This window comes from Schistocerca nitens, chromosome 2 (assembly GCF_023898315.1).
Source record: "Schistocerca nitens isolate TAMUIC-IGC-003100 chromosome 2, iqSchNite1.1, whole genome shotgun sequence".
Classification (NCBI taxonomy): domain Eukaryota; kingdom Metazoa; phylum Arthropoda; class Insecta; order Orthoptera; family Acrididae; genus Schistocerca; species Schistocerca nitens.
In genome coordinates, this window is record NC_064615.1 from 822,776,260 (window position 1) to 822,802,036 (window position 25,777).

General features: G+C 43.9%; 1 protein-coding gene across 2 annotated transcripts in view; it reads right to left on the reverse strand.

The window, feature by feature from the left end:
* LOC126237078 (uncharacterized) overlaps positions 1-25,777 on the reverse strand; it is a 719,539-nt gene that overhangs the window by 185,275 nt on the left and 508,487 nt on the right. The window contains exon 1 of one of the 2 annotated variants that reach the window (XR_007545027.1): positions 4,898-4,972. The exons of the other annotated variant lie outside the window; for it this stretch is intronic. The gene's annotated coding sequence lies outside the window, so the exon portion shown is untranslated. Of the gene's footprint in view, positions 1-4,897; positions 4,973-25,777 lie in introns of those variants that run through there. 2 annotated transcript variants of the gene reach the window in all.

The following is a 25,777-nucleotide window of genomic DNA, read 5'->3' on the forward strand; positions in this document are numbered from 1 at the left end:
AAGGCTGTAAAAAATCGCATGAAATCAGCGGAAGAAATCACTCCAAGTGCTACCATGAGTTCAGCTAACACAATGACTGTGCATAGTGAGTTAAAAAGAATGGCGTACAGCCGTACATCAGCTCCTCATAAGCCACACATATCTGTAACCACTGCCAAGTGACGATAGAGGTGGTGTAAAGTGCGCCGCCGCTGGACAGCGGGTAAATGGAGACGAGTGGTTTGGTCATGCTATATCCTGTGGCAAATTGATGGAAGAGTTTGGGTTTGGCGAATACCTGGAGAATATTACCTTCCATCATGTGTAGTGCGAACAGTGAAGTATGTAGGAGGCCGTGGTATGGTATGGTCGGTGTTTCGTGGTTGGGGTGTGGTCCCCTTACTGCGCTTAAGAAACGCTAAATACGGATGCATCTGAACACATTTTACAACATTGATTGCTGTGTGCAGTAGAGGTACAGATCGGAGACACGATGGTAACAGCTTGGCATTGCACCCTGCCATAAATCAGCGTTTTTGTGGAAAATAACGTTCCTGAAATGGACTATCCTCCACAGAGTCCCCACCTGAACGCAATGGGACACCTTTAGGATAAGGTAGAACGTCGTCTTCGCTGTGAACTCCATCGTCCAACATCAATATCTTCTCTGGTTTCGGCTTTTGAGAAATAATGGATTGCCATTCTTCCACAGAGCCGGCCGCTGTGGCCTAGCGGTTCTAGGCGTTCCGTCCTGAACCGCGCGACTGCTACGGTCGCAGGCTCGAATCCTGCCTCGGGCATGGATGTGTGTGATGTCCTTAGGTTAGTTAGGTTTAAGTAGTTCTAAGTTCTAGGGGACTGATAACCTCAGATGTTAAGTCCCATAGTACTCAGAGCCATTTTTTTCTTCCACAGATATTCAAACATCTCACTGAAAGTACCCCAAGCAGAGTTCAAGCCGTAATAAGGCGAAGGGTGGATACGGCCCCTATTCATGTCCACTAATAATTTTCCGGATACTTTTGATCAGGTATAGTACCTACAAACTTTTTAAGTAATACTTACAAAGGAATAAGCAGTGCGTTTCTTTACCTTACGCACTGTGCTTTGTAAGTATCAAATGACACAAAAAACTATTTTTTCTCCTTCCGTATAACTTACTTATTCACTGTCAAAATTTTTGTTGTTGTTGAATACCGTTCCGTGAGCTTATGTTCTTATTTATGCAGAGTGAAAGCTATTTATTTATCGACGTGTCGCAACAGCTAAATCATTTAAACTTCCTTGCAGATTAAAACGGTATACCGGACCGAGACTCGAACTCGGGACATTTTCCTTTCGCGGGCAAGTTGTCTACCATCTGAGCTACCCAATCAAGACTCACACCCCGTCCTCTCAGCTTTACTTCCGCCAGTACCTCGTCTCTTATTTTCCAAACTTCACAGAAGCTCTCCTGCGAGCACTTGCCCGCGAAAGGCAAAGGTCCCGAGTTCGAGTCTCGGTCCGGCACACAGTTTTAATCTGCCAGGAAGTTTCATATCAGTGCACACTCCGCTGCAGAGTGAAAATCTCATTCAGCTAAATCATTTCTCACTTCCAGATATTTATCATTTGTTAATCGTTCTGTAGTCACGTTCAGTGACGTCCGGCTTGAGTCGACGTTTACGAAGGAACTCTTTGCTGCATCGTATTAAAACACGGCTGTTTTGCGTACTTTAACTGTATCGTTACGCGTGACAACCATCACAGCAGCCGACCAGCTGCAAACAGTTTCCTACCGAAGAATCCTTTCACTGCATCGAGAGGCAAAAACAGGCGGTCGGTGCTCCTGCGCAAACTCGCGGGGAAACTGCATGCGGAAATGTTCTGCGCAGCGGGAGGAACGAATCCGGGCGCGTGTCGACTCAAACTGGTTCTGCTTTACAAGTGACCTGCACTAATTCGAACGTATTTGGTACGCACTTGGATTTCCAACCTCGTTTCCTTAAACCCTGTTGAGAAGACTGCTTCGGTCTTGCAGAAGGCCCACGCGAAATATCGTCAGAGAGGAAAGACGCCAATGAAGATGAGCACTAAATTGCTGTGTTCCCTGAAAAAATTTAATATCGCAGAAGAACGGAAGGTATGCTTTCAGGAGAGGGAAGCGCGTGCAGAGAGGTACGCAGTGGAATGCTGCCTCTGTATCACGGTGCCTTCACGGAGCTAATTAAGCCTGTCAACCCAACACAATATTTCGTATAGATACGAGAAAAAAAATCTCACAGAGAAAAAAATCTAGTTTATTTACTTCAAATAACTATGTAACTGCGTCTAGTTTTCGAAGTGATAATCTCTTCAAATGTTAAAGTTATCAGATCCGTTTCAACATCACGAGTATCTAGCGTAATACTTCATCTTATATTACAAAGTGGAGAAAGGATATGGACACATCTGTATCAATCACCGTACATTCAAATATCATTCTAAGTGTTAAACATAATGTCCAAGTATGGAAGCATATAGTAATCATAATCCCTAAACGTTCTACTCAGAAATAGTTGAATATCAAGTTAAAAGAAGTAACATCTTAATGCTGTTGGTCTTGTAAATAACAATAACTTTCTGTCGTCTGTTGTAGCTGAATTTTTGTTTCGCAGTAGCCTTAGTAGTCTTGGAAAAATTGAGATAGTGAAATGAATGGACAGCTCAATAACAAAATCTTTCAGTAACCACACCAGAAGATGTCGAAAACTTAAGAATCTTTAGGTACAAAATTCACAAATGACAAGCTGGCCAAGAGTAAAAACCAGAGAAGAAGACTGGAACACTATGGTCTAAATAGGGAACGGAAGGCCACAGAAAGAGAATGAAAGAAATATGTGCACAAAAGGAGGCACACGCGCACTACTAAGTACTCTGCGTAGTCCTAATGGACTTATCCGCAAATAATAAATAAAAATTCTTACCGAGTGTTTTTATTAGTGCTTTTACTTCTCCAGTGTACGAGCTGAAGTCACAGCTAAAGTTGTTACATTAGGATCTACTACATATATTCTTCTGTAATTCTTTGGCATTCCACCACAATTTCACAAGATCGTATTAAGAACGCAATGTAACTCCCACAGGTACGGCGTTCCTTGCGCGATGGATTTGTGGTGAAAGTCCTCGGAGAGGGCTATTGAAAAGATAGCACAGAGGGTTTACTATTAAGTTTTCCACGAGTTTCCATTATCTTCTCCACCCACATATTTCACTTAGCATTCTCCAATGCTCTATAGAAAAAAATTAGTTTTATTATCAATAAATATTTTCTTTTGAGATATGTAGTGTTTCAGCTTACCTCAACAAATACATTATTTACAAGTACAGCACTGTGATTTATCACTTTTACTTCTCGTATGCTTTAAGTGTGTCAGTTGTTTCCTTTGTAGGCACTACTGGAATCACACTTATTTGATATGTTTCCAATCAACAGTGATAACCTTGTAATTTTCTGTCAAGAGAAAAGAGAAAAGTTATCCTTATCTACAAGATAAAGAACGTTGGAGTAGCGACCGAGGAAAAATAGCTGCCAATATTAACCACGTAATACCCTAATACTCTGTTAACCTATTCATGTCCAATAGAGTCCAGCGATCATTGGCGCAATTAATACTTTTTCCCTAGCCGCGCAAGTGAGTGTGTTATTAGAAACAGATCAAAAAGTTCATTACCATAACAATAATCTCTCAAAGTAACATTACAGTCACGAAAGCAATAGCATTGTCGGAATAACAAAGAAAACAAACTAAATTAGCAGCAAGGATGACAAATGTCACCGTAGTGTTTCAAAAATTTTGGCTGCAAATAATTTGCCAGCGTTCGAAATATTGTAAAACATTGTTCATCGTCATTAACACTTCATAGCTGAGAAAATCTGTCTCCCGTTAACGATATGACATAGTTTGAATCAAGAAGATTCACTGAAAAATAAAGAAAAAATCCATTTCCTATCGTCAATAATAAATAAGTCCATTCGCCGCACCCCAAAGGAGACGTTTTATTACAGTGTCAATGCGTGTGCACTAAATTCTTAGTTAACAAAGAATAAAATCATAGTATTACACACCACATCTTCCACATTGGCTGAACAAAATGTGTCTCTCCTAGAGAAACTATTTACATTTTTAGGAGCAGTTACAGATGTATTAATGAAGTGTGGACAAACATTTGTACTTATACTATCTGATTCAAAAAAAAGGACTCTTTCTCTTGTAACAAGACACTATAATGCTTAAACTACAAGAAGAAGTGTTCGGCAAAAATGTAACATTTTCTCATTAAATAATGGCAATTGTGGTATATCTATTATAACACAAATTTATTATGTACTATCAACCATCGCTCTGTCTGTCAGAAATACGTAGGATTATTTTGTAACTTGTCTGTCCCTAAGTTGAAGGCAGTAAATAAATAAACAAATAAATAAATGCGGTAAAAGAAGACAATGAGAAGCGATTTTTTCGAAACTGCAGCAGTTTGAATACTTCACTAGACATGTCGGGGAAAAATGTTCATTTAAACGGTGATCTGAATCAACGTTGATGCTGAAATCATGTCCCTGATGCTTTGTCTATCGTGTCAAATAGTGAAAAGCCATATATTACACTATTACAGGAAAATAAGAAAATAATGCTTCACAAGACGGAAGTATGGTAATGGATAATGCAAAATAAAATTGTTACGTGCTTCCGGTTACTATGCGTGTACTTCAATGTGTAGTTTACTATATGAAATGATAGGCACATTGTCAGAGGTACAACAATGTTGTTTGTTACTGCTGCACATGTATAGTGCAAGAACTGGTAAGATATACATTGGAGAGTAAGAGCAGGAAGCAAAGAGAGAGGTATTGAGAGTTGTCAGCTACGTGAGGAGCTGTTGGCTTTCGCGTACTCACCTGCGCGTGCGGAGCGAGCGCGGAGCGGCCGGGGAGCGGAGCTGCTGTGCGCCGTCAGCTGTCGGCGGCCCGCTGACAACTGCCGCGCGCCTTGCCGCAGAGCCTCCGCGGCGGCCGCGGTTGCGGCGGCTGCCGCGCGCTGCCGGCGGCGCTCGCGTCGCTGACCCAGTTCGCGGTCTCTGGCGCATCGATTGCGCGGCGCGGCGTGCTGTGGAGGCGAGGTCCGTGGCCAGCACCAGAGCCAGCTCAGCTGGCCGGCGCTATTGATCCTGACCTTTCGTTCCACACAGCCGGCTCCGGCTCTCGGGCCGTTTCCTTGGTGCAGCGCCTGGAGACGGGAAGGGAGCTGCACTCGAGGCTGCGCGCACGCGTTGGATCGACCCCCGCACCACGCAGAGTGGCATCGCAGACACGTGGGAAGCACGTGACACGTTCACTCTCTTTTCCTGTTCTCGTCCTCTGGACTTTCTACGACTCTTTAACCCGAAAGTGACAGCAGCCTTTCACAGCCAGAGACGTTAAGCAAAATTTTTAAAAAGTGTGCTAACATAAGACGCTCTCACATTTCATTACCAAAACACATCCAAAATACCTGGTTTCCCCTGTTCGAAACAACATCTTCATCTTCTTTCCCTTGCCACTTTGTCCCTTGCCATCGGCTCAGGGTCGGCGTGTTAGTAGCAGTTGTGGCAGGTTAGTTTAAGCGGTGGCTGCGTGTCTTTCCGGTCTCACCCTGTTACCACCTAGTAGGATATATATGTTTCAAAAATGGTTCAAATGGGTCTGAGCACTATGGGACTAAACTTCTGAGGTCATCAGTCCCCTTAGAAAAACTTAAAACTAACTAACCTAAGGACACCATACACATCCATGCCCGAGGCAGGATTCGAACCTGCAACCGTAGCGCTCGCGCGGTTCCAGACTGTAGCGCCTAGAACCGCTCGGCCACCCCGGCCGGCGATATATGTGTACCTCAGTTGTCTGCGTGTAGTGTGATTCATGAGAAAGTGGGTGAAAGTTTTTCGAACTGTTCGCGAATCGTATAAATGAGGCGGAACTCGGGTACCTTCCCAGTATTAACCTAGTCGGACGTGGAAAACCACCTAAAACACAAGTCCAGGCTGGCCAGTACACCAACCTTCGCCGTTAATCTGCCGGACGGATTCGATCCAGGCCGGCGCCGTTCCCCGTCGCGGAAACGGCGTTTTAATAAGCACGACTGTCCAAGCGGGTTTCTCTTTGAAAATGTAGATGATGGTAGGAAAAGAGTTGGAAAGCTTCTAAGGGTGTTGCAGGGTAGGTTGTGCTGAGAAATAGTTCTCAAGAAAAATATTCGATTCGTTGCGCCTTTCCATGTTGTCAAGTTACTTAGTATGAAAGACAATGAGAAAATTTGCACGTGTATAACTGAATGATTGAAGTAGGTGATGTATGTTGAATCCCCTTGTGTGAAGCATCTGAAAAAAAGTCTGTGAAATGGTTTGTATAAAAGTAAGAAATACGTGAGGGCCTTTGAAGGATGCTCGGAACATGAGACGCTCATGCGTTAATGAGGTAAGGGGGACACTGAGTGAAATTCCACGAGACAAATATTCTGAAGTTTTCAACACTGAAATTGAAATTGTCAGTAGATACGCCATGTGGTGTACAGGATCTCGGGCATCGTTAAAAATGCGTCAAATTTTTCTCTGAACTATTTTATTTCTTGCTTTTAGACAAATAATTTCACGGAACGTTTGTTTTTTCATTTTTTTCCAAGTTTTGTTCAGAAACATGAAACGTAATGTATCAAATATCGATCTGTATTCTATTGTTATTAAGGATACAGTTATTAAAAGGTTTCTATGCTGTGATGTGATATTCTTCGGTACCTCATTTACATAGCTACCAACAACTATTCGTTTAATACTTCAATTTTCACTCAAACCACTAATTAAGTTCGTCTTAATTACCCAAGTTAAATTCTAGCAATTAAACTTCTTTTCTGCAAAACTGTCCCTCACGCTGGCCAAATTAATACCTCGTCTGTCGCACTCTTCGTTTGACTTGAAAATTCGGTCAAAAATTCTCCTCAAATATCATAATCAAGTGGTTTTTTTTAAGTAGCTTGATTACTTTCAGGTAGTTCAATCTTTCTCCACAAAACGAGCCCCCATGCGGGTCAATTTTATACTCTTCGTTTAGCCACGAAAATTCGGACAAATATCAATTCTATAATTCCTAGGGAATCTTTTTCTCTTTCTGCTCTAACCTCAAATTTTAATGTGTCAGTTAAACACTATTACTGTAAATTGACAGAAGAAACCTGCTTCTAAAGCGTAACGCGCAGTGCCCTATCTTGGATGGCAGAGAGGTGGGCCAGATCTGTATTTAGTCGTCACGGTGGAGTGACGTCCGTGGCTGGTGCACCGGTCAGCCTGGCTTTGGTCTTTAGATGGTGTCCGAGGCTCTTTTACGCAAATTCTGGACCGATGCTCCTCAGAGTATAGGATAACACGCATACAATAAGGTTTACACGATTCGCAGACAGATGGAGCATCCAAGGACCCTTCCGTAGGTTACATGATGACTGTGTCATCCAGATCGTCATCTGAATATAAGATTAAATATTGCCAAATCCTGACAATTCGTACCTCTGCTAGAGCGGATTGACACGGAAAAGAAGGAAAAAAGTCTGTAAATTGACTGAACAACTAGTCACTTCACTACGTCGTCCCCTGTATCTGCTTTCATTAAGCGTGGCGTTGGTTGCTTTTTTACTTAAGTTAACAGTTATTATGTGAGTAAAAACGGTACGAGAACAAGGGCCTTTACGCGAAGGAATATCGTTTGGTGACAATCTGTCGCCGTGCGCACAACCTGTCCGCTGCTTTTGCACTGTGTGGTCGCGACTTGCCAGTTTTAATACGTGCTTGCCTTCACCTCGTGTGAGGTAACAGTGGCGGTGGCTCCTTCGAGACACCTCCGCTTGAGCTGGTAATCACAGCTAGGCGTAGGAGAACGGCGCAAAGGACAAATTTTGGTGATGTAACTAGAAAGCGGCTATTCAGGAAAGCAGCAGCTCATTCTCTCTGATCGTCGCTGAGTCCATCTCGTCGCTGCCATCCTTCCAGCATTGTCCGTTCCCTTATTTCCTGTTAGGCTCTTGCTTGCTTACTCACTCTGTGGGTGACTGACTGTTCAAGAGCAATTTTTCTTTATGTTAAATAAAGAAACAAACACCATCTGTACCACGTCTCTTATTACAAACTACCGGTTTCAGTCTGCGCTGCAGATCATCTTCAGGTATAATTGGAACAAGAAAAAGAGGCAACATCAATAAAAAGTACAAAAGTGTGACATTACAAACGTTACCATCAGACGCTGCACAATTAACAGCAAAATATAATGAGAACTCTGGCCCCGCAAAATGCAGTTTTTCAGTTAATGTGGAATACAATGGTTATGGTTGGGCTAAATATGTTGTATAGTGGCGAGACATGTGCATATTTCATAGGCTAAAAAATTTTGTACAGTCACATGGTGTGTACATCTGTCATAGATTAGTATACTAAAACGCCGTCCAAGTGATTACTCCATCGTAAAGCAAACCAAAATAAATATTGAAACCAAGGATTAAAAGACATTATCATGAAACATTTCTGTATGTATGATATGCCGCGCAATAAAAGGTAAAAACATCTACAAAACAGTCTCATAGTGCAGTGTGCATTTTACATTTTCGTTCCAATTTGTATGCTTTAAAAGACAGTACAAAATTAGCAAACGTATCTTACCGGCATAGTTTCTGTTTTCCGTCTCTTCTTTATGTGTCTCTTTTACAGTTTCTCTGTCTCTCTCTCTCTCTCTCTCTCTCTCTCTCTCTCTCTCTCTCTCTCTCTCTCTCTGTGTGTGTGTGTGTCCCCCTCTCTCTCTGCGGTTCAGTTAATAGTAATAGTATCAAAACTGATACCGAAGAAGTATTTCAGGGGTTCAACTTCCCGAAAAAAAGAAGAGACTAAACAATCGCTCAACCGTACCCAAAGCGGCCACACAAGCTGCAAGATCTTACTTTATAAATGAGGGTTTGTGAGCAGCCAAAGTTGTGACTGTGGAGCACCTGAGCAGACTCTAGAAAAACATCATAAATGTATCCCCTATAGGAAATGGAAATGCCGTGTGGCTAGGGCCTCCCGTCGGGTAGACCGTTCGCCTGGTGCAAGTCTTTCGAGTTGACGCCACTTCGGCGACTTGCGTGTCGATGGGGACGAAATGATGATGAAAGACACACAACACCCAGTCATCACGAGGCAGAGAAAATCCCTGGCCCCGCCGGGAATCGAACCCGGGACCCCGTGTGCAGGAAGCGAGAACGCTACCGCAAGACCACGAGATGCGGACGTCCCCTATAGGAAAATACGGTGTATCAGCTGAAGACATTACAGAAGCCACACCTCACGCTATGAAGTGGACGTTGATGTTTCGCCAACAACTACACTGTCCAATTAATGCGATCACCTGTCAAAAACCTGAATAACCACGTTTGCAGCGCGAATCACTACCTGACGTGCAGGAAGAGAGTCAATGAGATTCTGGAAGGTACCGACAGTGATGTGGGTCCATACCGATTCCAGGCCAGAGGCCATCTGTGCTAAGGTTCTCGGTTCAGGATCCATGGCGCTAATAACCCGATCGCAGTGGTCCCACAGATCGATTGGGCTTAAATCCGGTAAGTCTGGTGGCCAGGGGAGTACGGTAAACTCATCCTGGTACTTATCTAACCGAGCCCGTACACTGGTAGAAGCCACCGTGTCGAGGAAAAAGAAACTGGATTTAGGATTGATCATCGTCCCCAAGAACAGATGCATACTTGTGTTGATCCACGTTATCCACACTAAAATATTTCCTCCTCCCGCCTGGACCCTTGCAGAAAATTTAATTTCAGACATTTCTCGCCAGTCGAGCATAAAACGTGATTTATTTGAAATGGCCACCTATCCTACTCAGTTGGCATCCACTTGCGGTACTGGCGCGCTAGTTCCAGCCCTTTGTCGCCGACGAATAGTAGTCAGCATCGATGCAAGAACCAGGCGCCTGCTTCGGAGGCCCGTACACAACAATGACCGCTGAACGGTCGTTGGGGTGACACTTTTGGTAGCCCTTCGGTTCATCTGGGCGATTAGTTGCTCGAAAGTTGCTCGTCTATTCGCCCGTGCACATATCCGCAGCCGTCGTTCACCCCTGTCGTTCCGCACAGCCTAGTTGCGTTGGCGTCGGTTTTGGATAGCGCCGTTTTGCCGTGCGTGTATACTTTACTGATGGCGGCAAGCGAACAGTTTGCAAAGCCGTTTCGGAAATGGTTTCCCCCTTGGCCCGAAAGCCAATGACCATGTTCCATTACAATGATTGAACCGCTTACCACGTCCCCTGGACACGCTTTATATACCCTCAACTGCTACTGCTGACGCCTACCGTCTGTGAGTGGTTACTCTGCGTTGACGTCGATTATAGGTAGTGGTCACATTAATGTGACTGGACCTTGTAGTTCCACATATTACTCACATGCTACATATCTTAATTCTGGATGCATTTCATGTGATACTACGTCCTTCATGTTCTCTTATATGTGTTGCTCATGAGCCTTCTTGTTTATTATTGTATTTATGTCTGTGTATGTCCTGCTACCGTGTGCCATATTGTAAAATAAAATCAGAGGAGAATGTACTGAATGACATATCCCACATATTGATTAGTATCTGGCTGAGTAAGAGCTCTCAGTGAGTGACTGAAACGTTCATTTCATAATTTTTATGAAGTGAGACACTATTTTGTATGACGTGAGGCCCCAGTAATCGATAAACTAGATTAGTCTGTTGACGACATAATTAGTGTCAAAAATACTGACGACATAATTACTGTCAACGTATAGCTGTGAAAGAGTCTCGCTGCGGCAGACCTTATCAAAATACTACAAGGCACCGTGAGAGCAAGCAACTCGCCTCTCTGAACTGGGTGGCCGGCTGTTCCGCTTAACAGCTATGCGGCGGTCATGTCTCTGGCTCCGTCATTGGCCGGCGATGTTTGCCACAGTATGCAGGCAGATGCTGCGGCATTTGCGAACTCCAAAGGGGAGCGCAGCCGGCACCAGCAGGTATTATCAGGGAGCGGCGCGCCTAAGCTGCAAAGCCGACTCAAGGAATCGGTGCCGTTGGAGGCACAGCTGACCACATGGGGATTTTGGACACGTTCCTTCACTTGTGCATAGCTCAAAGAATGGAAAGAGATCACAGAGAACCATAAAGAAAAGAGGAATTTCGTAAGAGTTTGCATCTGTACTCACACAGAAAATTGCTTGTAATATCTGTTAGGATACTCCCGATATATGGTTAATGTGGAAGACAGAAATAAAAAATTACGAGAGGTGGCCATAAAGTTTCAATTTTCGCCCCAAATAAATAAACTTATGTAAATAATATTTTGTTTGCTTGAAGGTACACATAAAGGGTGAACATTAATAAAACCGGCAACCTGCAGGAACGGATTCCTGACTGGAAACGGAGGAAAAAAGGTCTTATGAACATGTGTCCGGAAATGGACGGTGTCCGTGCAACGACAACAAATCGTCCTGGATCACAGTACAGCGCTGCATCGGATCAACCTTGCAAGGTAGCAGTATTTTGCACCTTACTGTAATATAATAATTGTTGCAAAGACAAGTTAGATATCGGTTATTACTTTATTTATCAGGCAATCAGCCTATTGAAATTAATATAGGGAGTTTCAGACGGCATAAGACGCGTATTAACTTTAAGAATTTCGCATGTTGCATGAAGTCGGGGTTCAGGTGATATTTTCACGGAGTTTGGCTGGAGCGGACGAACGGCACTGCTCAAAGGCACGGCAGAGGGGTGCGGAAGTTTACAACCGACCATTACGAGTCGGCATGCGAAACCGTCCCACTGGGGGAGACGCGCCACCGGAGCAGGTAGGTACCCATTGCGCGGACAACAGAGGCAGGCCTTCGAGGGACGGCGCCTCGTTGGCGCTGGGCGTTACGCCGCCGCCACTATGTCGAGATGAGCTGGCGCCTAAGGGAGCCTTCCCACGAAACTTAACGTTTTCTGGGGCTTTCTAAGAAACGCGGTTAAGCTAGTGCAATGACCTTTTCCCGCGCGAGGGCGAACAGAGAGACACGATTGGTGGGTTCAATTTTGAACGGAATTTCAGTTTGTTCCAGAACATTCTAGGCGCAGTAAGGCGCAGAATGTTTTCATTGGCTGGAAGAAACCAGGAAATAATAGTGGGAGCGAACTGTGCTGGTCTAAAGCCACGGGATTGCCCAGCTCGAAAAATAGCGTTGGGGTGCTGATTTTTGCAGAGGGAAGCTTTTGGAGCTGTTATCGAGGAGCCGGCCGGAGTGGCCGTGCGGTTCTGGGCGCTACAGTCTGGAGCCGAGCGACCGCTACGGTCGCAGGTTCGAATCCTGCCCCGGGCATGGATGTGTGTGATGTCCTTAGGTTAGTTAGGTTTAATTAGTTCTAAGTTCTAGGCGACTGATGACCTCAGAAGTTAAGTCGCATAGTGCTCAGAGCCATTTGAACCATTTTTTTGCTATCGAGGAGAAGCGTCTTAGCTTCTGTAGCGAGCGGACGTCGTGCTTTCGGTTCTGCTGTAGGAGAGTAAATTCTTTTCAGTGTGCTGTGCAGAACTTTGAATTAGTCTGCCAGCTGCAACTGAAACTAGTATTCAATTAGGGGTACTGTCATGTTTTACTATTAGAGAAAGGCTAATTCCGCTAATTACGGTTGGGAATACTGTCTCACAGGAAGCATACAGGAGCAGAGCAATTTCCTTGAGCCACACTTTATTAAAGACGTTACTGGATTCCGCCTTTGCGCTGGTGAGTCCCGTCTTAACGAGTGCGAGACGATTTGAAAGAAAGCAGAATTATCTTTTGAATAGGAGCTTACGAACAGGAAGCCTGTTCGCGAAAATAAATTCATTTTTGTAGCAATTGAGGATCCTCGACGACGCAGACGCCATCGGCAGCTCGCTGACCTGTCCACGATGCTGCATTTGGTAACGTGATGCTCAGTTTCGGCATTTAGTCCGATATTACGTACGCCTGTGATTACCAGAGCTCAGTTTTCCAGCCACGCTCTTATCGAGAATTTGTTATTTGCAGTCGGTTTGTCTGGCGTATTTTACGCCGTCTGACAAGGGGAGAGAGTAGAAAATAACAAGTGCAGATGCGTTATCCGACCTTAAGAGTTAGCTTTGTAATTTAAGGGCCATTTCCATTACTAGCTTAATTTTATCACTTACAAATGTATTGTAACGTCCCCTTTTTATAATTATACATAACTGTGCTTAACCTGACACACAATATTTTTAGCGCAACGCAATCTGACTTCAAAAATCCCTACAAAAGAATGGCCCTGACTAACATTAACCTATACCTTTCACAAATCACTTACCTCACCAAAAATCTTCGTTACTCGAACTACTGCAAAACAGCGAGCGCTACTACTGCCAGCTAAATAAAAGATTCAAACTACGGAAGGCACTAACTACTGATAGGCATAGTTAGGAAATGAAAGATTTTAGTAGAGAACAAACAATGTATTTACCTTAATAGTGTTGAAAAATCGTAATATACATAACAGATCATGACATTCAGTCTTACAAATTTCCAAACTCCGCCATCTCTCTCCCCACATCCACCACTGCTGGCGGCTCACCTCCAACTGCGCAACGCTACGCGCTGTTAACATCCAGCTGCCCAACACTACAATGGCAGACAACAATGCAAACTAGCCACAGACTGCACACAGCACAGCCAGTGATTTTCATACAGAGCGCTACGTGGCGTTACCAATAAGAAAACCTAAACAGCCTACTTACAGTATGTCATTGTTCAGTTTGATGTTAGGAAGATTGCTGTTCAATAAATGTTTTCAATGCTGTCCTTGTTTGTTTAGTAGTGATCAGTTCCCTGAACACTATTTGGTTATTAAATATTAATCAAAATTAGTGAAGGGGCAGTTTTAATTAACAGGTTGGGTCTCACAACAGGCCTTCAGCCAGAGCCAACGACCTGATCCAGTAGGCATAGTGAACAAGTAAAAGCATTCTTGTTAAAACCCCCCCGACATTTGGCTGACCCGCCTAGGGTCCCTAATCATCATTTTATTGAAAGTGACCCCTTCCAACCTTACAACAGGTGTTCAGAGTGGCCTCCGTGGGACTGTAGGAGATAGTGATGATAGGGATTGTCATGCAGGAAACACATAGTCATACTTTGGCCTACACCATGTTGGTGGGCCACTTTCTGGATCTTACATCAGGGCTTGTCCCAATATCATGTAGAACCCGGTTCCCCGTATCTGGTGTACACACAGTCTGCCGCCTTCCTGCACGTTCGTCTGCCTGAAACGACCCATAATCACACAGACGCCCAAAAAGGGCTTCAAATGTTGTGTGATGTTGGTGGTGTCTGTGAGGGTACCTCTTTTAGTACAACCGTGCTGCCACAAACAGCATTTCGGCTTGTTCCTGACATGATACCGGACCATGCTACTGTTTAGTTTGCTGCGTCACACAGCCTGCAATACACGAGGTACAAATGGTACGTGAGCAGATGAACTGCATTTCGTCAGCGCCATCTACCGTGGCAACGAAGCATTTCCGGACACATGTTCATAGGTCATTTTTCCTTCCATTTCCAGTCAGAAATGCGTCCCTGCAGTTTGTCGGTTTTATTGGTGTTCACCATGTATATCTAGTCGTCGAAGACAATGAAATCCCCGCACAGCAGTACCGTAGCAAACTTCTGGAGGGGGCAAAACAAAATGGCGCAGCCCATTGATGAACTGCAGCACAGTTGGGCAATTTATTTTCTGCATTTGAAGGGAAACGAGTTGCAACAACGAATACTGAGTAGGTGGAGATGTGTGGCATCAATTTACCCTTGTATGGCACAGAGTTTAGCTGGCCAGACGCTTCCTGTTCAAATAATTCTGAATGAGGAACAATGAGGTGGCAGACCATCACTCTGTGAAGAACCAGAAATAGCAAGGTACTCAAAAATCGTCCCATCAAAATCGGGGCGATGGTCGAGAAAATGAAATTCAGGCAAGGAACAATTTTTAACATCTCGCGTGACATTTTGAACATGACAAAAGGTCACCTCCTTTTGTGTTCCGTGACTGCTCAGACGCATTCGCAAAGACCCCGAGCGCCGGGGCAACAGCAGCGTTGCAGCTGTGTTAGACCAATCCAGGTGACGTCTTTGTCTGCCCAATCATCTTGAGCGAGTGTTGGATATGTCGCTATGACCCTGAGAGAAAGGAGCAAAGTAAGCTGCCGGAAAAGGCAAACACCCGACCATTTTTTTGGGCTTCCGTGGTGTGATGCTAACAGATTACGCTCGTGTGAGGAACTGGACGATTGGCAGAACGTCCCGACCGCTGTTTACATAGACTTGGTGACAGCGCTGATAAACAGTGTCATGTACCTACGTCACTTGGCCTAATAATACGTAACTTACTTTACGAAGTCCGCTCACAGTAACCGTTTGATGCGGAAGTTGTTGTTACTTTTACTGCAGCGAGATTTGTCCCTAATTTTGCATCACGAATTCATTGTTCTGTAAGTTTTCGTGTAATTCACACTACTTCATATATCTCTGTCGCTACGACCCAGATCCAAAACTTTCGTCATGTGAGTGGTCTAACTCTCAGCGGAATGCTTTGAGCCACAGCTGTTGCACTCGAGACAGCAGTTTTCGCAATTTCTTTCCAGGCTTGCCAACATCACCACCCCAGCAGGGTCTCCGGCGAAACGCTTCCTCCGCGCGTTGCCTAAGATAGTTTCTCCTCAGAGAGAGAGAGAGAGAGAGAGAGAGAGAGAGAGAGACAGAGAGATGCGTAAGATATCTCGATAGCAGATCTACGCGTTACGTAAGAAACTTCCTTTCGCATTTCCAGCATATGGCCAAGTATTCTTAAGAGTGTGGTGCAGTTGATGGCCGTTATAAATGCTGAAAAAATACGATACAATACAGTCGGAAACAACAGTCTGAAAGTACGGGTAAACATGAGACATTGTACGTCAGTGTATGCTTACAATGGTCACTATAGCCAAGAACTAATAATGTTCTATCTGTTTTGCAACACAAAAACATTTACTGAGTACTTTTTAAAGAAATTTTCCATATTATTTCACGAGCTAGTAATGACGAGAAGCATGGGAAAGGGGTCCTGTAAATATACCTGACTATCCAAAACATTGAAATATCTGTTCAGTTGCGTGAAACGCTACACGGCAGTCACTGAATCGACAATTCCTGAGTTGGTTTCCAGAGGCATGTGTCAACAGATATCTTCCATAGGCCATGTGATCTCCATAAATTATGGGTTGCTGGTCTATAGCACGAAGCTGGCGCTAAACAGCATCCCAACTGTCTTTCATTGGGTGCAGATCAAACGAATTTGGCGGTCAAGACGTCAGCATCAATTATTATCCTCCTCAGACCAATGTAGCACGATCCACGGTCAGTTACCGTACTGGAAGGTGCCGTCGCTGTCGGGAAAGAAACCAAGCACAAATAGATGCATATTATTTGCAATAATTTTCACTCGGGTTGCAATAGTGTTCACGTCGTCCACAGTTGTCATGGTGCCATTGATTACCACCACTGATCCCATGGAGACCCAGGAGTTTGTCCTCCATATCATAATACGAGGGCCTTTGAAAAGTCCGTGCAAAGTCCGAGAGATGGCACCACCGGCACGTATCGAGGTCATGTCTTCGACCATAAATGTAATAGACTGGCCCTGACGTCATTTTCGTGGCTCCAACATCTCCGGGCTAAAGTCACGTGAATGTTGGCAAAACATGGTTGTTTCGTGTTGCGCTTATGGCTGTACTCAGCGTTTTGTCGGGGGAAATGGCATTACATTTCACGTGTAAGTGTTTCTATGATAGTGCAGATGCATTTATTGAAATCTGCTGAAGTGACTTTTATACGTTTTTTACACTTGAAATAGAGTATCACGTAAATTAAAGTGTTGAAAGTGAAGCCTGTAAAGTCAGACTCATATTACATTTTGGAAAGTATCTGTGATAATTCGGTTACAGAAGTATTTACACTCCTGGAAATTGAAATAAGAACACCGTGAATTCATTGTCCCAGGAAGGGGAAACTTTATTGACACATTCCTGGGGTCAGATACATCACATGATCACACTGACAGAACCACAGGCACATAGACACAGGCAACACAGCATGCACAATGTCGGCACTAGTACAGTGTATATCCACCTTTCGCAGCAATGCAGGCTGCTATTCTCCCATGGAGACGATCGTAGAGATGCTGGATGTAGTCCTGTGGAACGGCTTGCCATGCCATTTCCACCTGGCGCCTCAGTTGGACCAGCGTTCGTGCTGGACGTGCAGACCGCGTGATACGACGCTTCATCCAGTCCCAAACATTGGGGGACAGATCCGGAGATCTTGCTGGCCAGGGTAGTTGACTTACACCTTCTAGAGCACGTTGGGTGGCACGGGATACATGCGGACGTGCATTGTCCTGTTGGAACAGCAAGTTCCCTTGCCGGTCTAGGAATGGTAGAACGATGGGTTCGATGACGGTTTGGATGTACCGTGCACTATTCAGTGTCCCCTCGACGATCACCAGTGGTGTACGGCCAGTGTAGGAGATCGCTCCCCACACCATGATGCCGGGTGTTGGCCCTGTGTGCCTCGGTCGTATGCAGTCCTGATTGTGGCGCTCACCTGCACGGCGCCAAACACGCATACGACCATCATTGGCACCAAGGCAGAAGCGACTCTCATCGCTGAAGACGACACGTCTCCCTTCGTCCCTCCATTCACGCCTGTCGCGACACCACTGGAGGCGGGCTGCCCGATGTTGGGGCGTGAGCGGAAGACGGCCTAACGGTGTGCGGGACCGTAGCCCAGCTTCATGGAGACGGTTGCGAATGGTCCTCGCCGATACCCCAGGAGCAACAGTGTCCCTAATTTGCTGGGAAGTGGCGGTGCGGTCCCCTACGGCACTGCGTAGGATCCTACGGTCTTGGCGTGCATCCGTGCGTCGCTGCGGTCCGGTCCCAGGTCGACGGGCACGTGCACCTTCCGCCGACCACTGGCGACAACATCGATGTACTGTGGAGACCTCACGCCCCACGTGTTGAGCAATTCGGCGGTACGTCCACCCGGCCTCCCGCATGCCCACTATACGCCCTCGCTCAAAGTCCGTCAACTGCACATACGGTTCACGTCCACGCTGTCGCGGCATGCTACCAATGTTAAAGACTGCGATGGAGCTCCGTATGCCACGGCAAACTGGCTGACACTGACGGCGGCGGTGCACAAATGCTGCGCAGCTAGCGCCATTCGACGGGCAACACCGCGGTTCCTGGTGTGTCCGCTGTGCCGTGCGTGTGATCATTGCTTGTACAGCCCTCTCGCAGTGTCCGGAGCAAGTATGGTGGGTCTGACACACCGGTGTCAATGTGTTCTTTTTTCCATTTCCAGGAGTGTATAATTGTTTCTCGTTCCTACCCATAGCTTCCCTAAGGATGAAAACCGAAGGCAGCTCTGGATACAGCCCCAGAAACGGAAAAACTTTAAACCATCTGCACATACGCGCCTTTGCTCGAAGCACTTTGCGGAGAAGTGTTTTGATAGGTTAGTTATTATTTACAATGTATATTTATAATTTATATTTACAGTGTCTGTCATTTTTAAACCTAGGCTCCAAAATTACTTTCTGAAACTTCAGAGTCTCACCTTTCATCTAAAATATCATTTTTTCAAAACTGATAGTTTAAACTAGTGGGAACTGAACCTTTGAAGTCCACCTAAAATTGATATTCTAAAATGGACGTGGTCCTAAAGTCAACAATTTCGGCACCTATAGTTGACATAATTCCCATATCCCATTTTCTTTTATAAGTGACTCGAGCTCAAAACGCGGCGAATCCAATGATTAAAGTTTTGACACGAGCCCACTCTTACTGTTTAAAAGAATTTTAACGACATTTTACTTTAATTGATAGTTTATCGTAATTTCGTCCCGCTGCCCACCAGAGTGGCGTTCGATGTATTTGGCAGATTTTACAAGTGGTACTGTGAACAAATCCAGGTCAATTGTAGTTCTGGCATAATTTATCACAAATAAAAAAGTAATTTTTGTTGGAAGCGTTTGGCAGCCAGTTGAGAAATGTGGGGAAAATACGATACAAACATAGGATGGCAGACCGTTGATTTGAAATCCCATCACGTTTTGCCAACAGTCACGTGGTTTATGTTGGAGCCACACCAGCTCTATAGCTTCTGCACAGCAAGGCCAGTCTACTAGTATCTATGGTCGAAGGGTCATGTTTAATTAGTAGCATCTTTGTAAAGAACACACACCAAGTTTCAGCCATATTAGTCTATTTCTTTGTGTTTGGAATTTGTGCGAATCAAGGAAGCAGAGTGATTGTCAAAAAATGGGCGAAGAAGAATTTCGTGGGGTGATTAAACATTACTTTATGAAAGGCAAAACGCCTCAGGAGACTAAATAGAAGCTTGATAAACATTACGGTGACTCTGCGCCTTCGATTAGAACAGTTTATAAGTGGTTTCAAAACTTTCGGAGTGGCCATATGGGCACAAGTGATGCCCTGGACGCCCTGTGGAGGTTACGACTCCAGAAATCATTGATAAAATCCATGATATGGTGATGGATGACAGAAGAGTTATGGTGCATGAGATTGCTAGTGCTGCGGGCATCTCGAATGAACAGCTACATAATATTTTGCATAAACATTTGGACATGAGAAAGCTATCCGCAAGATGGGTTCCGCGTTTGCTCACACTTGACCAAAAACGGAATCGTGTGAAGTGTTGCAAGGATGGTTTACAGCTGTTCAGGAAGAATCCGCAGGACTTTAAGCATCGTTTCGTCACTGTGGATGAAACATAGATACATTACTATACTCCTGAGACCAAACAACAATCTAAACAATGGGTTACCAAGGGAGAATCTGCACCAAAAAAGGCGAAGACCAGTCCTTCAGCCGGAAAGGTTATGGTGACTGTATTTTGGGATTCGCAAGGGATAATCCTCATCGACTATCTGAAAAAGGGTAAAACTATTACAGGTGCATATTATTCATCGTTATTGGACCGTTTGAAAACCGAGCTGCAAGAAAAACGCCGGCTATTGGACCGCAAAAAAGTCCTTTTCCATCACGACAATGCACCGTCATACACGTCATCAGTTGTGGTGGCAAAATTAATGGAAATAGGATTCCAACTCGTTTTACACCTCCCCTATTCTCCAGACTTGGCTCCCGTGGTCTACTATTTTCTCCCCAATTTGAAGAAATGGCTGGCGGGACGAAGGTTTAATTCAAACGAGGAGGTGATTGCAGCAACTAATAGCTATTTTGCAGACTTGGACAATTCCTATCATTCGGAAGGGATCAACAAATTAGAACAGCGTTGGAAGAAGTGTATAAGTCTAAAAGGAGACTACGTCGTAAAATAAAAAACGTTTACCCCAAACACGTAAGCAGTTTTTATTTTTGCACAGACTTTTCAAACGCCCCTCGCACTGTTCTGCTTTACATTGTGGACAAGTCTCAGACCTCTACGTTCTGTGATCGACGTCCAGCACTTTGTCACCTGCGCCTGGTTCCACTCTCCTTCAACCAATTTCCATACATGCTCACGACAGTAGCATGTGAACAGCCGACCAGCTACACTGTCTCCGAAATGATCGTTCCCAGGAGCCATAACAACCTGCCCTTTGTGAAACTCGCTTGTGCTGCTGTGGCTTGCAGTTCGAAGACTGGTTGGACGCTGCTCTCCACGCTACCCTAATCTGTGCAAGTTTCTTCGTCTCTGAATAACTGTCCACAGCTCGTGGTCCAGTCGCTAGCGAGTGCTACCTCTGCATCACGCTGTCCCGGGTTCGATTTCCAACCGGATCGAGGATTTTCTCCGCCAGAAGAATGAGTGTTTGTGTTGTTCTCGTCGTTTCATCATCATTCGGGAAAGTGGCGAGACTGGACTGTGTAAAGATCAAGAATTTGTTAGAGCGCTGATAACCACTCTGTTGAGCGCCGCACAATCCAAATATCATCATCTTCCGAATAACTACTGCGGCCCACATCCATTTAACCCTAGTTACTGGAAGTCGCTTACGTCAGAAGATTTCCTCCTTTCCCGTCGGTATCTTCGCCAGAGTGATTGCCCCATTAGTCTGAAAACTGTTTTCAGAGTAACTACGCTCGCCGATTACACTCAGTCTTGTGAGCTCTGCAAGATCCATGAACTATTTTATACGTATTTACGTGACAAACTCTAATTCTAGGGCTATACTTAATTTTTGACAAATGGATCTATGCCGTCAATTGTAAAAACGGCGATGGTACGTTAGTCCTTACTAATGTAAAATTGTAAGTACCAGTCGTCGTTATCATACTTCTGTAATGCAAGAGTTCTCTAATTTGTGTTAAAATTTATTCTTGGCTAAAGTTTCATACTTTTCTAATGTAAGCTATGATGTTCATTGTCCTTAGGCTACCTTCTGAAGAAGACAAATTTATATTTGTCGAAACCTAGGTAAAGAATTTCTTTATCCATTACAACTGGTCGGCTGGTTATAAATTCATTACGTGAAACGGTTGCTGTTGTGCAGCTATGTTTAAAATATTGGATTTCACATTTATTTCGTTTCATGCCAACTACTCACCACATCAAGATAACGATTTATATTTCTTTTCCTTAATTCTTCTCGAAAACTATCATTTTCTCAGAATGGGCTCTTTTCTCCTCGTCTGAACCTTTTTCCTGCTTTTTTATCCTCCTGAAAACCTGCAAATTTCATGACTTCTAGTCTGAATATGTGTCTTTTGAAGAGGGTCTCTTTTTCCATTTTGATTTCTTCAAAGTCCATTTTAGTCTTGCCTTCCAACCCATTTTCTTTCTCTGTTTTCCAGTTCTCGAAGTTTGTGTAGATCTTCTTCGTTAATATGTCTTCATTCATTCTCTCTAGATACTCAAAGAATGTAACACATCTTTTCCTGATCTCATTTCTTATTTTAGGGCAGAGCGAGTGTATTTGCTTATTTGGTCTCCAAATACAATTGCCGTTATTGTTCTGGGTTGGAGCTAATATTTTTTTCGCAAAATTCTACATGCTCTATTTCCAAGTCTTCTAACGCTATTTTGCAACTAGATAAAAGTTATGTTCTCGGCCCATCGAGGACTTTTGCTTTTGTGACACTGTTGCAACGAGTAATTTAACATTCTTAGTAAAACATTTTTTATTGCACAGATTTCTTGTAAGCTTAAAGATTTATTGTGTTCTGCAATTACTTTCCTCAATACTATTAAAGAGCACGTGAGTTTCGCGGAACCCTTGAGTAATATCCGCGTAAAAATTTAAGAAACGCCTGCCTGGTATGAAAAAGGACGCAAAAAGAAAGGGTTTCAGGATGTAGACGAGACACGAAACACTGGACTCGTGAAACAGCACACGAAAATACAGCATTCCAACTTACGTGATGCTTCCGAAAGGATAACAGTGTGTAGAAGGGGCACCTCCCAAGTGTCGTCACTCCAACCGCGAGAAAGAAACTCTCCTTGATATTGGCGTCTATGCTTTGCAACATGCAAATATGCGATCTAGGCTGTTGAATGTTTTTTTGTAAATATGACAAAATTGTAGAAGAAGTTACGTTCTTGAATTTTTTTCTGACGAATTAATTTCAAAGATTATATCCTCAAGATGGAGATAAGAAACTTTTAAAAAACTATGGCTTACTGTAGGGCCTGTTACTATCTATGTTATGTTTGGCACGTGGAGTAGTGTACCATTCCTGCTAGACGAAAAGAGTAGCTTGAGGAGTGTTGTCTACTACCTTTGATTCCGGATTCACAGTGTAGTGTTGGAGGGTGTTTGTACTGGCAGAGCAGTGACGGTGGCAGCACAACCTCACCTCAGTGCACCCGGTTTAACGCCCACGCTCCCCACGCGATGGAGGAAGCGGCGCGGCGTAATCCGCTCCGCCAGGTTGCGGACAAACTGAATAGCAGAGCCACGAACGCCCACGCGTTGCCGCTTCCGGTGACGCCAGAGCTGGTGGCCACGTGCTCTTCCTGCCGCCCACTTGCGTTACTATGGCAACAAAATCCGGGTCCGCGTTACCACGTATATGCGTACTGTGTATAATATTCACCTTATTTCTTTTCGATGAAGGCAGATGACGTCAAATATTGCTTATCTGCCTTCGTGTAGCTGTGTAATGTTAAAGGTCGACAGAAAATGGACGTCAGTGGAAAAGAACGGGACGGAAAGCGACGTCACCGTCAAATGGTGGTGTGTTCCCATTAGAAAGAAAGTCAACATAGCGTCAGTAATGATGAAATGGAATCTATGAGATACCATCGGTAATATAAAAACTCAGATTATCGTATCGGAATAAAGAAACTAGCGGTGATACAGTTTACTAATCGCCAAAGCAAAACTGGTAAAGGATGATACTGACGAAGTTTGTATGGTAAGGCGCGAAGAAGTGAAAGAGTAGGAAAAGTGTCGACAAAACATTTCAAAACATCGACTTTTGTTTCCTCAAGAAAATCTATGGACTGCATACAAACACGTTAAAAATGTTTAGAACGCAATGCATTAAGCTTTTTTAACTTATCGATCGTGTGTTTCCTCACTCAGAACATCAAAGGGAAAGCAGAAACGTGGAAGGAGTACATAGACAGTCTAGACAACGGAGGTGTACTTAAGGAAATATTTTAGACATAGAGGAGGACGTAGATGAGAATGAGATGGGAGGTATGATACTGCGAATAAAATTTCACAGAGCACAGAAAGACCAAAGTCGAAACGAGGCCCTTGGAGTACATCATATTTTGTTAGAACTACTAATACCCTTGGGAGACCCAGCCATGACAAAACGTCTCCATGTGTTGAGGAGGATGCATGAGACAGGAGAAATACCCTCAGATATCAAGAAGAATATAATAATTCCAATTCCAAATAAAGCCGGTGCTGACAAGATGTAAAAATTACTGAACTATCATTTTAATAAGTCACTGTTTAAAGTACGAAAACGAATTATTTACAGAAGAATGGAAAAACAACTGGTACAGCCGACCTTGGGGCAGATTGGTTTGAACGCTGGAGAACTGTAGGAACACACCAGGTAATATTGACCGTACGACTTATCTTAGTGTATAAGTTAACGAAAGGCAAACCTATGTTTATAGCATTTGTAGAAAGCTTTCGACAATGTTGACTGGGGTATTCTCTTTGAAATTCTGAAGCTAGCAGGAGTAAAGTACAGTAAGCGAAAGGCTACTTACAACTTTTAGAGAAACTAGACGCAAGTTCTAAGAGCCTAGGGGTATGAGAAGGAAGCAGTGGTTAAGAAGGGAGTGAGATAGGGTTATAGCATATCCCCGATGTTATTCAATCTGTACAATGAGCAAGCAGTAAACGAAAAGAAAGAAAAATGTGAAGCAGACATTATAGTGCAGGGAGAATGAATAAAAATTTTCAGGTTTTCCGATAGCAATGTAAATCTGTTAGAGGCAGCAAACGACTTGGAACAGCATTTTAACGGAACTCACAGTGTCTTGAGAAGAGGATATAATAACGATATGCAGTCGAATTAATTCAGTTGACGCTGATGTAGTTAGATTAGGAAGCGACACACTTAAATCAGTAAATAAGTTTCGCTATTTGGGCAGCAAAATAACTAATGATAGTCGAAGTAGGGAGGATATAAAATTTACACTGGCGATGGCGAGAAAACCGTTCCTGAAGAAGAGAAATTTATCAACATCGAGTACAGATTTAAGTGTCACGAAGTCTTCTCTGAAAGTTCTTGTCTGGAGTGTGGCCATGTATGGAAGTGAAACATGGATGATAAACAGTTTAGACAAGAAGAGAATAGAAGCTTTTGAAAAGTAATGCTACAGAAGACTGCTGTAGATTAGATGGGTAGATCACGTAACAGAAAAAAATTGTGATCATAAGGCATTGATGACCAGGAGTCCCCGCCAGGGGAAGTTCGGCTGCCAAGTTTTAAGTCTTTTCAGTTGACGCCAAACTGGGCGACTTACGTGTCGATGGTGAAAGGACGATGAGGATAACAGAACGACCAATCGCCAAGCGGAGAGAATCCTTGATGCGGCTGGGAATTGAACCCAGATTTGCTGCCTGGTAGTCAGACGCATTGACCACACAATTGAGGTGGCGGACGTCTCGTAACTAATGAGAAGGTACTGAATAGACTGGGGAGAAAATAAATTTGTGACACAACGTGACTAGAAGAAAGGATCGGTTGATAGGACACATTCTGAGACATCAAGAGATAGAGGAAGACCAAGAGATGAATACAATAAGCAGATTCAGAAGGATGATAGTTGCAGTAGTTATTCGGAGACGAAGAGGCCTGCATAGGTTACAGTAGCATGGAGTGCTTCATCAAACCAATGTTTGGACTGAAGACAACAAAAAACAGCTGACTGCTTCACTTTTAAAAAAGATTATTTAATGATTTTTTTCATCAATTCATGTTGTTATTTACGCTCAGCATCGCCTGAGGCAAGGCAGTTAGAAATGTGTTGAAGAACTAAGATACAAACACAAGACACAAAAGTACGAAATCCACTACCATAACAGAAACGAGTATAGCAAAAGGGAAACTTACGATGTTAGCAGACAATGCTACTTCTCCTCCTACTAAAATTAACGTCATTACTTTCTTCCCCGAGAAATCTTGACACTGATTTCTCGTTCCGTTCTGTTCCTTGACGGCCCGTGTGAATATTTCCATTTGAAATGTGTCCTGGAATATTTC